This window comes from Ascidiella aspersa, chromosome 2, assembly GCF_963924565.1.
Source record: "Ascidiella aspersa chromosome 2, kaAscAspe10.2, whole genome shotgun sequence".
NCBI classification, from domain to species: Eukaryota; Metazoa; Chordata; class Ascidiacea; order Phlebobranchia; family Ascidiidae; genus Ascidiella; species Ascidiella aspersa.
Window position 1 is genome coordinate 144,821 of NC_139448.1, and position 15,509 is coordinate 160,329.

At 39.7% G+C, this 15,509-nt stretch overlaps 2 protein-coding genes across 5 annotated transcripts in view; both read left to right on the top strand.

Moving 5' to 3' along the window:
• The window catches only part of LOC146162953 (NACHT, LRR and PYD domains-containing protein 14-like), a 193,112-nt gene that overhangs the window by 96,188 nt on the left and 81,415 nt on the right, over positions 1-15,509 (top strand). The window lies entirely within an intron of this gene.
• LOC146162954 (uncharacterized) overlaps positions 1-15,509 on the top strand; it is a 165,620-nt gene that overhangs the window by 68,965 nt on the left and 81,146 nt on the right. The gene's annotated exons all lie outside the window — the stretch shown is intronic.

The following is a 15,509-nucleotide window of genomic DNA, read 5'->3' on the forward strand; positions in this document are numbered from 1 at the left end:
TAACTTTAACTTTAACTTTAACTTTAACTTGTTTAACTTTAACTTTAACTTTAAACTTTAACTGTTAACAAACTCCCCTACCCCAACCCCACCCCACACCCACCCTAACCCTACCCCTAACCCTAACCCTACCACCCTAACCCTAACCCTAACCCTAACCCTAACCCTAACCCTAACCTCAACCCCTAACCCTAACCCTAACCCTACCCCTAACCCTAACCCTAACCCTAACCCTAACCCTAACCCTAACCCTAACCCTAACCCTAACCCTAACCCTAACCCTAACCCTAACCCTAACCCTAACCCTAACCCTAACCCTAACCCTAACCCTAACCCTAACCCTAACCCTAACCCTAACCCTAACCCTAACCCTAACCCTAACCCTAACCCTAACCCTAACCCTAACCCTAACCCTAACCCTAACCCTAACCCTAACCCTAACCCTACCCTAACCCTAACCCTAACCCTAACCCTAACCCTAACCCTAACCCTAACCCTAACCCTAACCCTAACCCTAACCCTAACCCTAACCCTAACCCTAACCCTAACCCTAACCCTAACCCTAACCCTAACCCTAACCCTAACCCTAACCCTAACCCTAACCCTAACCCTAACCCTAACCCTAACCCTAACCCTAACCCTAACCCTAACCCTAACCCTAACCCTAACCCTAACCCTAACCCTAACCCTAACCCTAACCCTAACCCTAACCCTAACCTAACCCTAACCCTAACCCTAACCCTAACCCTAACCCTAACCCTAACCCTAACCCTAACCCTAACCCTAACCCTAACCCTAACCCTAACCCTAACCCTAACCCTAACCCTAACCCTAACCCTAACCCTAACCCTAACCCTAACCCTAACCCCTAACCCTAACCCTAACCCTAACCCTAACCTAACCCTAACCCTAACCCTAACCCTAACCCTAACCCTAACCCTAACCCTAACCCTAACCCTAACCCTAACCCTAACCCTAACCCTAACCCTAACCCTAACCCTAACCCTAACCCTAACCCTAACCCTAACCCTAACCCTAACCCTAACCCTAACCCTAACCTAACCCTAACCCTAACCCTAACCCTAACCCTAACCCTAACCCTAACCCTAACCCTAACCCTAACCCTAACCCTAACCCTAACCCTAACCCTAACCCTAACCTAACCCTAACCCTAACCCTAACCCTAACCCTAACCCTAACCCTAACCCTAACCCTAACCCTAACCCTAACCCTAACCCTAACCCTAACCCTAACCCTAACCCTAACCCTAACCCTAACCCTAACCCTAACCCTAACCCTAACCCTAACCCTAACCCTAACCCTAACCCTAACCCTAACCCTAACCCTAACCCTAACCCTAACCTAACCCTAACCCTAACCCTAACCCTAACCCTAACCCTAACCCTAACCCTAACCCTAACCCTAACCCTAACCCTAACCCTAACCCTAACCCTAACCCTAACCCTAACCCTAACCCTAACCCTAACCCTAACCCTAACCCTAACCCTAACCCTAACCCTAACCCTAACCCTAACCCTAACCCTAACCCTAACCCTAACCCTAACCCTAACCCTAACCCTAACCCTAACCCTAACCCTAACCCTAACCCTAACCCTAACCCTAACCCTAACCCTAACCTAACCCTAACCCTAACCCTAACCCTAACCTAACCCTAACCCTAACCCTAACCCTAACCCTAACCCTAACCCTAACCCTAACCCTAACCCTAACCCTAACCCTAACCCTAACCCTAACCCTAACCCTAACCCTAACCCTAACCCTAACCCTAACCCTAACCCTAACCCTAACCCTAACCCTAACCCTAACCCTAACCCTAACCCTAACCCTAACCCTAACCCTAACCCTAACCCTAACCCTAACCCTAACCCTAACCCTAACCCTAACCCTAACCCTAACCCTAACCCTAACCCTAACCCTAACCCTAACCCTAACCCTAACCCTAACCCTAACCCTAACCCTAACCCTAACCCTAACCCTAACCCTAACCCTAACCCTAACCCTAACCCTAACCCTAACCCTAACCCTAACCCTAACCCTAACCCTAACCCTAACCCTAACCCTAACCCTAACCCTAACCCTAACCCTAACCCTAACCCTAACCCTAACCCTAACCCTAACCCTAACCCTAACCCTAACCCTAACCCTAACCCTAACCCTAACCCTAACCCTAACCCTAACCCTAACCCTAACCCTAACCCTAACCCTAACCCTAACCCTAACCCTAACCCTAACCCTAACCCTAACCCTAACCCTAACCCTAACCCTAACCCTAACCCTAACCCTAACCCTAACCCTAACCCTAACCCTAACCCTAACCCTAACCCTAACCCTAACCCTAACCCTAACCCTAACCCTAACCCTAACCCTAACCCTAACCCTAACCCTAACCCTAACCCTAACCCTAACCCTAACCCTAACCCTAACCCTAACCCTAACCCTAACCCTAACCCTAACCCTAACCCTAACCCTAACCCTAACCCTAACCCTAACCCTAACCCTAACCCTAACCCTAACCCTAACCCTAACCCTAACCCTAACCCTAACCCTAACCCTAACCCTAACCCTAACCCTAACCCTAACCCTAACCCTAACCCTAACCCTAACCCTAACCCTAACCCTAACCCTAACCCTAACCCTAACCCTAACCCTAACCCTAACCCTAACCCTAACCCTAACCCTAACCCTAACCCTAACCCTAACCCTAACCCTAACCCTAACCCTAACCCTAACCCTAACCCTAACCCTAACCCTAACCCTAACCCTAACCCTAACCCTAACCCTAACCCTAACCCTAACCCTAACCCTAACCCTAACCCTAACCCTAACCCTAACCCTAACCCTAACCCTAACCCTAACCCTAACCCTAACCCTAACCCTAACCCTAACCCTAACCCTAACCCTAACCCTAACCCTAACCCTAACCCTAACCCTAACCCTAACCCTAACCCTAACCCTAACCCTAACCCTAACCCTAACCCTAACCCTAACCCTAACCCTAACCCTAACCCTAACCCTAACCCTAACCCTAACCCTAACCCTAACCCTAACCCTAACCCTAACCCTAACCCTAACCCTAACCCTAACCCTAACCCTAACCCTAACCCTAACCCTAACCCTAACCCTAACCCTAACCCTAACCCTAACCCTAACCCTAACCCTAACCCTAACCCTAACCCTAACCCTAACCCTAACCCTAACCCTAACCCTAACCCTAACCCTAACCCTAACCCTAACCCTAACCCTAACCCTAACCCTAACCCTAACCCTAACCCTAACCCTAACCCTAACCCTAACCCTAACCCTAACCCTAACCCTAACCCTAACCCTAACCCTAACCCTAACCCTAACCCTAACCCTAACCCTAACCCTAACCCTAACCCTAACCCTAACCCTAACCCTAACCCTAACCCTAACCCTAACCCTAACCCTAACCCTAACCCTAACCCTAACCCTAACCCTAACCCTAACCCTAACCCTAACCCTAACCCTAACCCTAACCCTAACCCTAACCCTAACCCTAACCCTAACCCTAACCCTAACCCTAACCCTAACCCTAACCCTAACCCTAACCCTAACCCTAACCCTAACCCTAACCCTAACCCTAACCCTAACCCTAACCCTAACCCTAACCCTAACCCTAACCCTAACCCTAACCCTAACCCTAACCCTAACCCTAACCCTAACCCTAACCCTAACCCTAACCCTAACCCTAACCCTAACCCTAACCCTAACCCTAACCCTAACCCTAACCCTAACCCTAACCCTAACCCTAACCCTAACCCTAACCCTAACCCTAACCCTAACCCTAACCCTAACCCTAACCCTAACCCTAACCCTAACCCTAACCCTAACCCTAACCCTAACCCTAACCCTAACCCTAACCCTAACCCTAACCCTAACCCTAACCCTAACCCTAACCCTAACCCTAACCCTAACCCTAACCCTAACCCTAACCCTAACCCTAACCCTAACCCTAACCCTAACCCTAACCCTAACCCTAACCCTAACCCTAACCCTAACCCTAACCCTAACCCTAACCCTAACCCTAACCCTAACCCTAACCCTAACCCTAACCCTAACCCTAACCCTAACCCTAACCCTAACCCTAACCCTAACCCTAACCCTAACCCTAACCCTAACCCTAACCCTAACCCTAACCCTAACCCTAACCCTAACCCTAACCCTAACCCTAACCCTAACCCTAACCCTAACCCTAACCCTAACCCTAACCCTAACCCTAACCCTAACCCTAACCCTAACCCTAACCCTAACCCTAACCCTAACCCTAACCCTAACCCTAACCCTAACCCTAACCCTAACCCTAACCCTAACCCTAACCCTAACCCTAACCCTAACCCTAACCCTAACCCTAACCCTAACCCTAACCCTAACCCTAACCCTAACCCTAACCCTAACCCTAACCCTAACCCTAACCCTAACCCTAACCCTAACCCTAACCCTAACCCTAACCCTAACCCTAACCCTAACCCTAACCCTAACCCTAACCCTAACCCTAACCCTAACCCTAACCCTAACCCTAACCCTAACCCTAACCCTAACCCTAACCCTAACCCTAACCCTAACCCTAACCCTAACCCTAACCCTAACCCTAACCCTAACCCTAACCCTAACCCTAACCCTAACCCTAACCCTAACCCTAACCCTAACCCTAACCCTAACCCTAACCCTAACCCTAACCCTAACCCTAACCCTAACCCTAACCCTAACCCTAACCCTAACCCTAACCCTAACCCTAACCCTAACCCTAACCCTAACCCTAACCCTAACCCTAACCCTAACCCTAACCCTAACCCTAACCCTAACCCTAACCCTAACCCTAACCCTAACCCTAACCCTAACCCTAACCCTAACCCTAACCCTAACCCTAACCCTAACCCTAACCCTAACCCTAACCCTAACCCTAACCCTAACCCTAACCCTAACCCTAACCCTAACCCTAACCCTAACCCTAACCCTAACCCTAACCCTAACCCTAACCCTAACCCTAACCCTAACCCCTAACCCTAACCCTAACCCTAACCCTAACCCTAACCCTAACCCTAACCCTAACCCTAACCTAACCCTAACCTAACCCTAACCCTAACCTAACCCTAACCCTAACCTAACCCTAACCCTAACCTAACCCTAACCCTAACCCTAACCCTAACCCTAACCCTAACCCTAACCCTAACCCTAACCCTAACCCTAACCCTAACCCTAACCCTAACCCTAACCATCAAGAACAAAGATTGCCAAGTAGGTGGTTTTTAAAGAATCGAGAAGCAGTCAGAGGTACAGCAGCCAAACAAGCAAGTTCGTGAAATTTAATAGAACTGTTCCATTTAAAATTTAGCAAAAAGTAAAAATAAAATGTGTTTTTTTTTAGGTTATCTTAGGTGCACATACACCCATTAGTTATTAAACATTATTTTAAACAACTTTATTAGCCGAGGTAATAGCTCATTCCATAAAAATATTTGGTAATTCACTCAAAGATTAAATCCATTTTTTGCTACAGTTGCCGAACAAGCAAATTCGGGAAATTTAACAAAAATGATAAATTTATAATTTGGCATGATTATATTGTTAATTTTTATCAAAGATTGTATACATTCGTTTTTTGCTACTGCACCTATGATACGTGGGTAGTGAGTTTAAACTGTACCTACACCTATGTCACATTAAATCAAACTTTGAAACGTTTTGCTACTTTACCTTTCCAGCGGAATTTCTTAAAATTTTGTTTTGTTTTATATTTTGTCACAATATTGATTTTAGCTACTGCACCTTCAGCATGCAGATAATAATTTAAACTGTACCTTAGCCAAACAAACGTGACGAAAAATGTGTGGCATGTTATTATGTTTGCTACTTTACCTCCACCGCTTTAGTGCTCTTAATTGTAAACGTGTTTGTGTCGCCCGATTCACCCACAAAGTGTCAGCTGTGGTAAACCATCTCAATAAATAAATAGACCGTCCTAAGTAAATAATAATAATTAATTAATGGGTCAAATTCACCAATAATATGTATCCACTGCCGTGTAGCCCAAGGGTAACAACTTTAATATCTTAATGCTGTGAAGTTTAACTACTGCATTATCTAATTAAAATATTTTTTTGGCTTCCATATCAAAAATTAATTTATAGCTGCCATTTTTGTTAAAATTCATATGGGGATAAAAAAGATTTTAATTCATATGAAGGATAAAGAATTTGTTTAATTCCAGAAAATTCTTGAAGAGGAATAAGCTTATTTATTATACCCAAACTTGCTACTTTACCCACCATCGCGCCAATAAAATAACATGTTATTGTACTCACTTTGCCGAAGTCTGTTTAGCTTTTTTTGTTTAAGCAAAGTGTCATGGGAACATACCGCTTACAACTTAATTGTTGCCAATGTAAAATGTTTAGTGTTTCATGCGAGTATTTCAAGGTTGGCATAATTATGGGAACATAGGATTCCGAAACTGATTTCGACCAATTTAAGCTCTGCCCAGTGAAGTAACAGTTGAAACACACAATAAGACTTATAGAGTAACAATATTTAAAGCCGGATGCTCTATAACACTATAGTATTAGGACCAGCGACTATAAAAATAGGAACTTCGCAGTTGCTGAAGTTTTATGTCTCAATACAAAAAGTATTTGCTTAAATGCTTAGGTGGGAAACACAGTAAGAAAATGTTGCTGTTGTCAAATTGTGATCTTTCGAGGCCATTTAAGTTTGCAACAAACACAAAAGTTATAATTTGCCAAAGCCACCAAACTGATAAAACAAATATCATACAACAGTGTTTATTTTTACGTGGCCACACAAAACCTGTTTTTGTCTGTAACATATTATAACCACTCGGTATGTCACTTCACATTCATGATATTTAAACTATCTACTTGGTTGTTTGAATATTTATTTTCCTTTGAATCATATTCCACTTCTCTTTCCCCGATGTATTAACATTCACTGCCATATCTAAAAAACTCTAAATATCAGTTAGTTGCCATTTCGTGATGAAATCCGACATTAAGGTGCTGAACATTATCACCTGGAACTATTTGGTGCCTTGAATTTGTGGCTCACTTTCAAAATCTAACCTCGCTCATCAATTTGTTGTTTCAGATCAAGAAGCTGGGTCTGAGTTATAACCGCATCGGGGACGAAGGAGCTCTTGAGCTTTCTCGCGTCCTCCCAAACATCGAGAGGTTGAAGGTCGCTCGTTGTGACATCACTGAGGAAGGCAAGAAGGTGATCAGATCGAAACTGAGAGAACTTGGACTTGACGTGAGTAACAACAACAAATACAACAACAAATTAATGTTTCAACAGAAGTCAAGGAAATAAACTTTTTTGTTTTCGGCGTTTATAAAAGAAATCTTAATTTGGAAGTAAAGCTTATTATTTTAGCACAGCGCCGCACTTTATTGACGTTTTTTTACCAAATTCGCCCAGAATATCAGGATTAACACAAACATATGCGCAACTAAATAAAAACACGGTTTCGACTCAATTCGCGTCATTTTGTAACGTTTGTACCTCGGACAAAATGTGCATTGTGTGCTTATGACGTAACAGTAGGTCCATTGACGGGACGAAACAACTTGAACAAAATATTGCGAGCTCATGTTAATAACATCCGGGATATTATTTGCGTTGATATTAGAAACAAATTTAAAAAATATTTTTTTGACAAGTTATTGAATATCCGAAGTAAACTAGTAATAATGCGAATAAACTATTACAATGGTGATTAGGAGGTTACAGCAAATACGATAAAATATATATATTTGGAAGTTAAGCAACGAAATATAGAAATATAATGCGAAAACAATATGTTTGTTTAATCATGTACTTTTAATAACAACGGCCTATGTTAAAATGCTTGTAAGTGCATTTATTTGTTGATTGATTAGCTGTATTTGTTATTGACGTGAAGAAGTAAAACAAGTAAAAATACGTACACAATGCTTGGTATTTTTATTAGCGGGGGGGGGGGGGGGCACGAGGGTCGAGAGTCTTTCAAAGGGGGACACGAAGCATAAAATGTTGAGAACCACTGGTTTAAATTTTCATCATGTAAAACATGCATCTTTAAATAATTTTACATACTATGCTTTTAATGTCTAATTTGGCAACCCTGCAACTAAATTAATGTTTAGTACAAGCTTTCTACAACCGTGAAATACAATTTGAACTTAAAAAAATATTTAACACTAGACGAAATACCAGGCGTTGCCCAGGTTAAATAGAATATTTACCGGTTATTCGTAAGATCTTCGTAAACATAAATATTGCAAACATATTTTTTTAAATGTAATAACAAATTTGCTTATGCCTAAACGTTTAAACTGAGTGTCACTACATAGAAATTTCAAATCATGTGATGTGAAGTCGGTTAACTATAGCGCACAACACTTGGCTAAGCATGCAATACATCTTTTAAGTAACGAAAACCTGTGACGTTTGTCAATTGAGAATAACTCCCAAACGTAAAACTTTAGGTTGCAGCAGCAATTGCTTAGACTTGCTTGATAGCGTCATGTTTAAGCAAATACGTAATCCCGGTACTAAACTGCGTCAAACGTGAGAAAAATCCTCATTGAAAAAACAAATGCTTACTGTTAACTGCTGCAATACACGCAATATTTCGCGAACTCTGCCAAGTATTGCGTGGCTAAACACATTTGTAAGAAGTCATTAGGCTTTGGCCACAATCACTATCGCTAACAAACGGCTTAAAAAATAAAAAATCAATTCTTCGTAAATTTGCGAACTCTACCTAAATTTTACGCGTAAACAGGCATCAATAAGTTCCTAAACATAATAGTCTTAGTTGAAAACATTAAAATTTTACTTTATGAAGGAAATGTACTTAATTTATTTTTTTATTTCCCGGCAGGTAAATTAAACTTGGACTATCTTTTACTTACTGCGACAACAAACGCGATATTTTGCGAACTCTGCCTAAATTTGACATGGTTAAACTTAAGTCTTTACTTGGAACGTTGCACACGTTTGTTAGCATAGTTTATAACAGTGGTTCTCAACCGGGGGTCCACAAAAAACTTCTAAATATACCTATATTAAATTAACTAACCCTGGGGCTTGGGATACATGCTTAAACACAATCTTGGTAACATTGTACCATGTTGTAAATTGCATTAAGTGTGACGTAACACTTCCATTGTGATGTAACACAAATATATTGTAAACTGACTGTGCGAACATGTTGCCACACACATCTCACAAACTTTCTCTTTTATTATGTAGATTTAGCTCAGTATACATTACGTATTGAATGTAATTATGCACAGTGCCTCTTCTTAGCTATTGTTTAAATTATTTGGCAAATCCTGCAACTACCTTCAAAAATATAACTGTAGTGTACTTAGCTACATTGATGTTTAGTACAAGTTTCTAGGACTGTGAAATATAATTTTAACTTAAAAAATGTTTAAAATGTTGTCACTTTTTTACATGTCCTTCGATATTGTAATTATTTTAGATACAAAGCTATATTTCTCAATAAAAAACGTTTTTCTTTATTTTGAAGAAAAAAAAAACTAAAAATATTAGATAAAATATAAAAAAAAAATAGATTTAGTTCTAAAAACCTGACGCTTGCATCCCTGAGCAAATGTATGACACTAAATTAAGCATGTTAGTGGCGATTGTCAATATTGTGTGCAACTTGGCGCTGTGATGTAAATAGATTGTTTTGTGCTTTTTGCATTTGTAACGTTGAAACTATACATATAAGCTTTAGTATACTCAATTGGTATCGCTCGTAAGGTGCGCCACCACGTGTTTAGAGGTCTACAGGTGCACCATGACGTAAAAACTTAAGAAACACTGATCGGTGGTCTCTTCTAAGGGTACTTTGGAAATATGGTTATTATGCAAATCAGCATAAAACCACAATTACGAACAGTGTGACATAATAGCCTCAATGTATGAGAAGTAACATTCTCAGCAAGGAAAATTAGTTAAGTAATAGATTTGCGCTAATTTAAGGTCAGTTACAAAACAGTTGTTGTTAATATGGAAACTCTTGATGAATTGTGGGGGGCAGATATTAAGGGTTGGGTCTCAACTCACCTACGGACCCAGTTTAACAACACTTCTTTAATTACCCCCGATGTAAATACAACAACATCAGATGGGCTAGATTACAATTGTTGTACACAGATGTGACGGTTGGAATTCTTATTTCAGTTGAAACACTTTCATCATCTTTTAAATTATCATCTTGTGTTTTGCAGGAGGACAGAGTGGATTTTTAGAAATGAAGTTCGACTGATCTTGGATTGCTTCGAGCAACAATCGTCCCTCGTGATGCGAAACATTTATCAACTTTCCTGTTGATGGAAGTGAACTGAGGGGCAGGGGCGGTTCCAGGGTGGGGCAACACGCCACGCCTTGTATTATTTACCTATTGTGCGTAATTTCTATTTTTCATTGGGTTTCTAGTATGTTCCATTTTGATAAAATGGTTTTAGTTGAAAGGAATCTTTGCGTCTCATCGCAACTTAAACAATACATAAAGGAGTTTTTTCGATAACATCTTTCTAATGTCGCTTTTGTTTCAAAACTAACACCTCTCCAACCTAAAACATGTATAAACGAAATGTGTGTTCTTATGGACGTTTATATGCAACATATGACGTCATCCCTCTTATTGACCGCTGTTACTTTTGTTTTGTTCATGTTTGGCCGACTCTTTCCCAAACCACAGCCGTGTTTATTTGAGCGAGCGCTCGTCTCCCCAAAGCGCTTTGCCGTTTTGCTCGTTGCCTTGTAATAAGTGAGTTTGTGCCAAAGCCAAACGTCGCTTCACAACTTTGCTTCGACGAGAATGACGACCTCGCTTGTTTGGTGGCCGCCCCGCTCCTTTGCTGTCCACGCATTTTAGCGTTTTGTTTGTTCTTGCAAATTCGATATTTTTATACTTTACTGTTGTTTGTAATTGCCTTGTCAACATTCAAGTTCATGCATTGTTTTATTTTATTAAGTTTTTTACGTTTTTTCATGTAAAATCCAAAGTTGCCTGAGAAATAAATGGTATGATTTAAAATACTTCATTATTTCGCATGTTTCGCAGATCAGCTAATTTAACCTTTTCAATTGCCTAGGGTTTGTTCTGATTTTGTGTTTACGTTCCCTCGTGGTAAGAGTTCAACAACATTAGTTTAACTGCCTTAACAAATCACTTGTATGGTAATAGTTTAATATTTATCTCTAAATTCGCCCAATATTTTGGCCTTAAAAATCTCATGTTTTTTCTTCCTGAGTTGGTGGAGGCGCCGACTTGAAAATAGTTTTGTTTATCCCGCAACTTTGTATAATGGAAATGTAAGTTTTCTAGAGGAGCCATTAAATTTGCCAATGTTTCTGGTAATTGGTTGTTTTTGAAGTTACGCGCTATTTGCAGTATTTCCAATTTGGTTAGGTCGAGTAATCTGAATATTGAATGATTACGGTATAAATGTAAGTAATCTTGTTTTGGGAGGGTGCCGCTTAAAATGTGGATTGCCCTGTTCTGTAATACTTCAAGATGTTTTAGTTTACTTGGATAAGCTCCCCAGGTTACAACACAATATCGAAGATGAGTATTGATTAAGCTACAATATAAAAGGCGAAGTGCATGAGAGTCTAAATCAGTGGTTCTTAATCTGTTTTCTTTCGTAGCCCATTTTCGTTGCACTAAAAATCTGTGGCCCAATAGTTTTTTGTATTAAACAGATTATTTATTCAACCGTACAATAGTGAGGTACTTGCTTCTGAACAATTAATTTACGTTTTATTTACATTCCTTCAATTCCTCCCCAAGCCATTATTCCTGTAAACTTAGGTATAATGACACAAATGAAACTTAATTCTTCAATAAATCTAGCTTTTTTTTTAAATTGGTCTGTGGCCCACCTGAAAAGTACTTATGGCCCACAGGTTGAGAACCGCTTGTCTAAATCAAGGAGTCGAACCTGAACTTTATGAACCGGTTTTACTCCAAATTTTTCCGAACCTGAACCGTTTTATGTGAAATTGTAAGTAGCCGAACCGGAACTGAACCCTATATTTTAAAAGAACCTTAACCGAACCTGTCAATAAGAGCGGTTCACTCCAGCATGACGTCACAACCTCTATTTTACATAGTCGAGTTTTGCCATGTTCGAAATTTTATAAAAAAGTGAATACTGATTACATTGTTTTTATTTTTCAGATATTTTAATAACGAGCTGCATGTTTACGTCACGTAACTCCACATTTATTGACCCACATTTTCATCTCATATTGCACCGAACCGGAACTTTATAAACCGGTTTTGAAAATAAATGTAGTCCAACCGGAGCTGAACCGGAACTTTTAAATTGCTCGAAATCGGAACTGAACCGGATTCGACATTATCCTTGAACCCGAACCGAACCTGAACCGGAAAAGCCAAACGGTTCGGCTCCCTGGTCTAAATAAGATTTCATTTTTGATAAAAGTCCAGTTCCCATAGAATTTATTTGTTCGATCATTTTAATTGAGGTATCCATGACAATTTATCATCTATGACGAGGCCTATTATTTAACGGAATTTACCTGTTTACTTTATTATCCCTTATTTTAATACTGAATTGATTTTCTATTTCCAAATTTGAATTGGTTACCAAGTAATGTGTTTTAGAATGATTAATTGATAATTTGTCAGCCCGAAACCAGTGCTCAATTTTTTCTATATTTATTTAATTAGGCCTATTTGTTGTATTTTTTTATGTCATTATGGGAGATATAAATAACAGTATCATCTGCCTATAAACTACAATTTATATTTGAGTTTATTGGTAAGTCATTAATGTAGATTTGAAAGAGGAGAGGTGCTAATATACGACCTTGTGGGACACCGCATTCAGGCATCGCTGGATTAAAAACAGTAAAATAAATTTTTAACGAAATAAAGGCACTTTTTTTGCGCTTCGCCCGATCGCTTTGTGGGAGTGAGTAAGAAATGGAATGATAGGTTATTCACTTTGTTCCATGTGTGTAAAGCAGGGTTTCTCAACCAGGGTGCCGCGGCACCTCAATGTGCCATTTCTAATCCTCAAGGGTGCCGCGACATATTTGGAAATCTTTAAGAATCTGATTTTTGCTACAACTTTTTGTGTAAGATTAGAGTGGAATAAATCCAATTATAACTCCCTACGATGTGTAGAGTTGATGTGTGTTGCTCCAGTTCTGTTTATTGTGACATTCTAGTGAATTACCTACGGAAAAATCTTGGAGGGGTGTCGCAATCTATTAATTATTCCTGAGGGGTGCCGTTAGAATCCATCTCGGTTTATGACGTCAGCCCTCCACCAGTTGCCACTAACCAGAAAAGAAGTGGAAGGGTGCAGTCATCTACTTTACTAACAGGATTACCGAATAAAAAGACTTTGAAGGAAAAATGAATTGGAAACAACAGAATTACACTGCAGTACAAAAAAAAAAAAAACAATGCAAAGCAAAACAAAATTTATTCCGAAAAAACAGACCACAAAATGGAAAAGGAACCTCACCCAAAGAACATTGGTCCTGCGTTGTGTGCGGTGAAAGCTATTTGACCTCCACAGAAGACTGGAAACAATGCAGCCAATATGGGCACTTGAGAAATGTGCTGACCCAGAAGGACCACTCTTTATATGTGATTTATGTACACAACCTCATGATTGTCAGTTTTAAACTTCTAATATTCGTTGTTTTTAATAAATGTAAATAAAGGAAAAATGTCTGTTTTTTTAAATGACTATTTTGAAATTCATGTTTTGTCGCAGGTAAATTGAAAGCTTTTGTATCTTTATGGTATACATTAAGCGTTGTAAAATAAGTATATCAAAAATGTTAAGAAATATAATATAGTTTGTATGTGTCCCATCTCGCGGCTCATGCTGTCCAAAGTTTCATGAGACGGGACAAAAATACGATTTTTAAATCAACATTTACCAAAAAAAGTTAAAATGCTAAAGGAAAATTTGAAAGTGTTAAACAAGCAGCGATGACTGAACTAACAGTTCGACCAGAAATATTTTGAATTTATTGTTATAGTTTAAAGCTACAATGATATGAAACAAAACTGTCCCAACACGGGCAACCTTAGCCTACACAAGATAGCAATGTTTTTGCTACATTTTAGTTTTGAAGAAGGTTTTGAAGAATATTCTTAGAAACCTTCGGTCAAAAAATAATAATGTTGCAATTACAAACCAGCAGTTCAAAATATCGCAACAAACTATTCTTACCAAAAGCTAGCCAACACACAGGGTCAGCACAAAAATGTAACGCCAAATTAAACATATTCATCTTAAATATTTTTAAAAAAATTTCACCACATCTATAAGAATGCCCTATATTTTCTAAATTAAAAAAATATTAAAAACTTAAATAAACATTAATTCGCGGTTGAGGAGAGTTTGTCAGTTCAATGTGATAAAACTAGTGGCGCTGTGTTTTGTGCAGACAGATGCGGTAGTAGCAGTGGTGCTTTGTTGAATGTTCAGGGTGTGTCTCGTACAGATGGTGCGAAATACATGGTGAAAAGTAAGAGTCGTGACGTACAGGATGATAAAATTAAATTGATAAAGAGTGCGACTGGATCTTTTAATTTTGATCGTTCGTGTGGTGCTGGATCACTTTGTTGACAAATTGAAAATGCGAAAAATGTCAAAGAAAGAGATTAGGCATAAAGTTCTAAATATTTAGGATAAAAATTTTTAATTTGGCGTTACATTTTTGTGCTGACCCTGTGTGTTGGCTAGCTTTTGGTGTCAAAGAGCGTTAGATTTGAAAGCCAAACATTTTACTTGAAGCCTCCCTTCGATGCGGAAATACTCAATCACGCAGATTTAATTGATCCTGAGGGTAAATACCTTAAGTGTGTTTTTGCCACACAAACCTGCTCAGATAGAGTAAAAGTTCAGCAAACCACAGATTTAAAGTAACAGAAAAAATAGAGTTTTTATCGGTGGATTAAAAGTAACCGGTAGATGGTGCTAGAGAAATCACCTAACTTGATAAATCGCCACATTTAAGCAAATTATTCAAACAATTATGTTTGCAGGCGATCAAAATTGTCAATTTAGAAAGTTTTTGATTCCAATCGAAGCTTAACAACAGTTTTAATTCGTTTGTTGACGGGAATCGGTTGCAGTTTAGAGGTCAGTGTTGATTTGGACTCGAGGTTGTAGTTGAGAGGTCAGTGTTGATTTTAACCCGAAGTTACTCTGTGTTCAAGTATTCTATGAAAAGGGCGAAGCAAAAATTTTGCAGCAAAATAAAAACATTTGCAAAAGTTTTCGTCAAACTTTTTAATATTGTACAGTTAAAAAACTATGTCGGAATGCAGCAATGCAAAAGGCGAAAAATTGGGCGCTGGTCTACAATTCTACCACAGCGTTCAAACTGTAAATAAACAAAACCATTATTAAATCAACGCACATTATTCAGCAACAGGACTCAAAACCAAAACG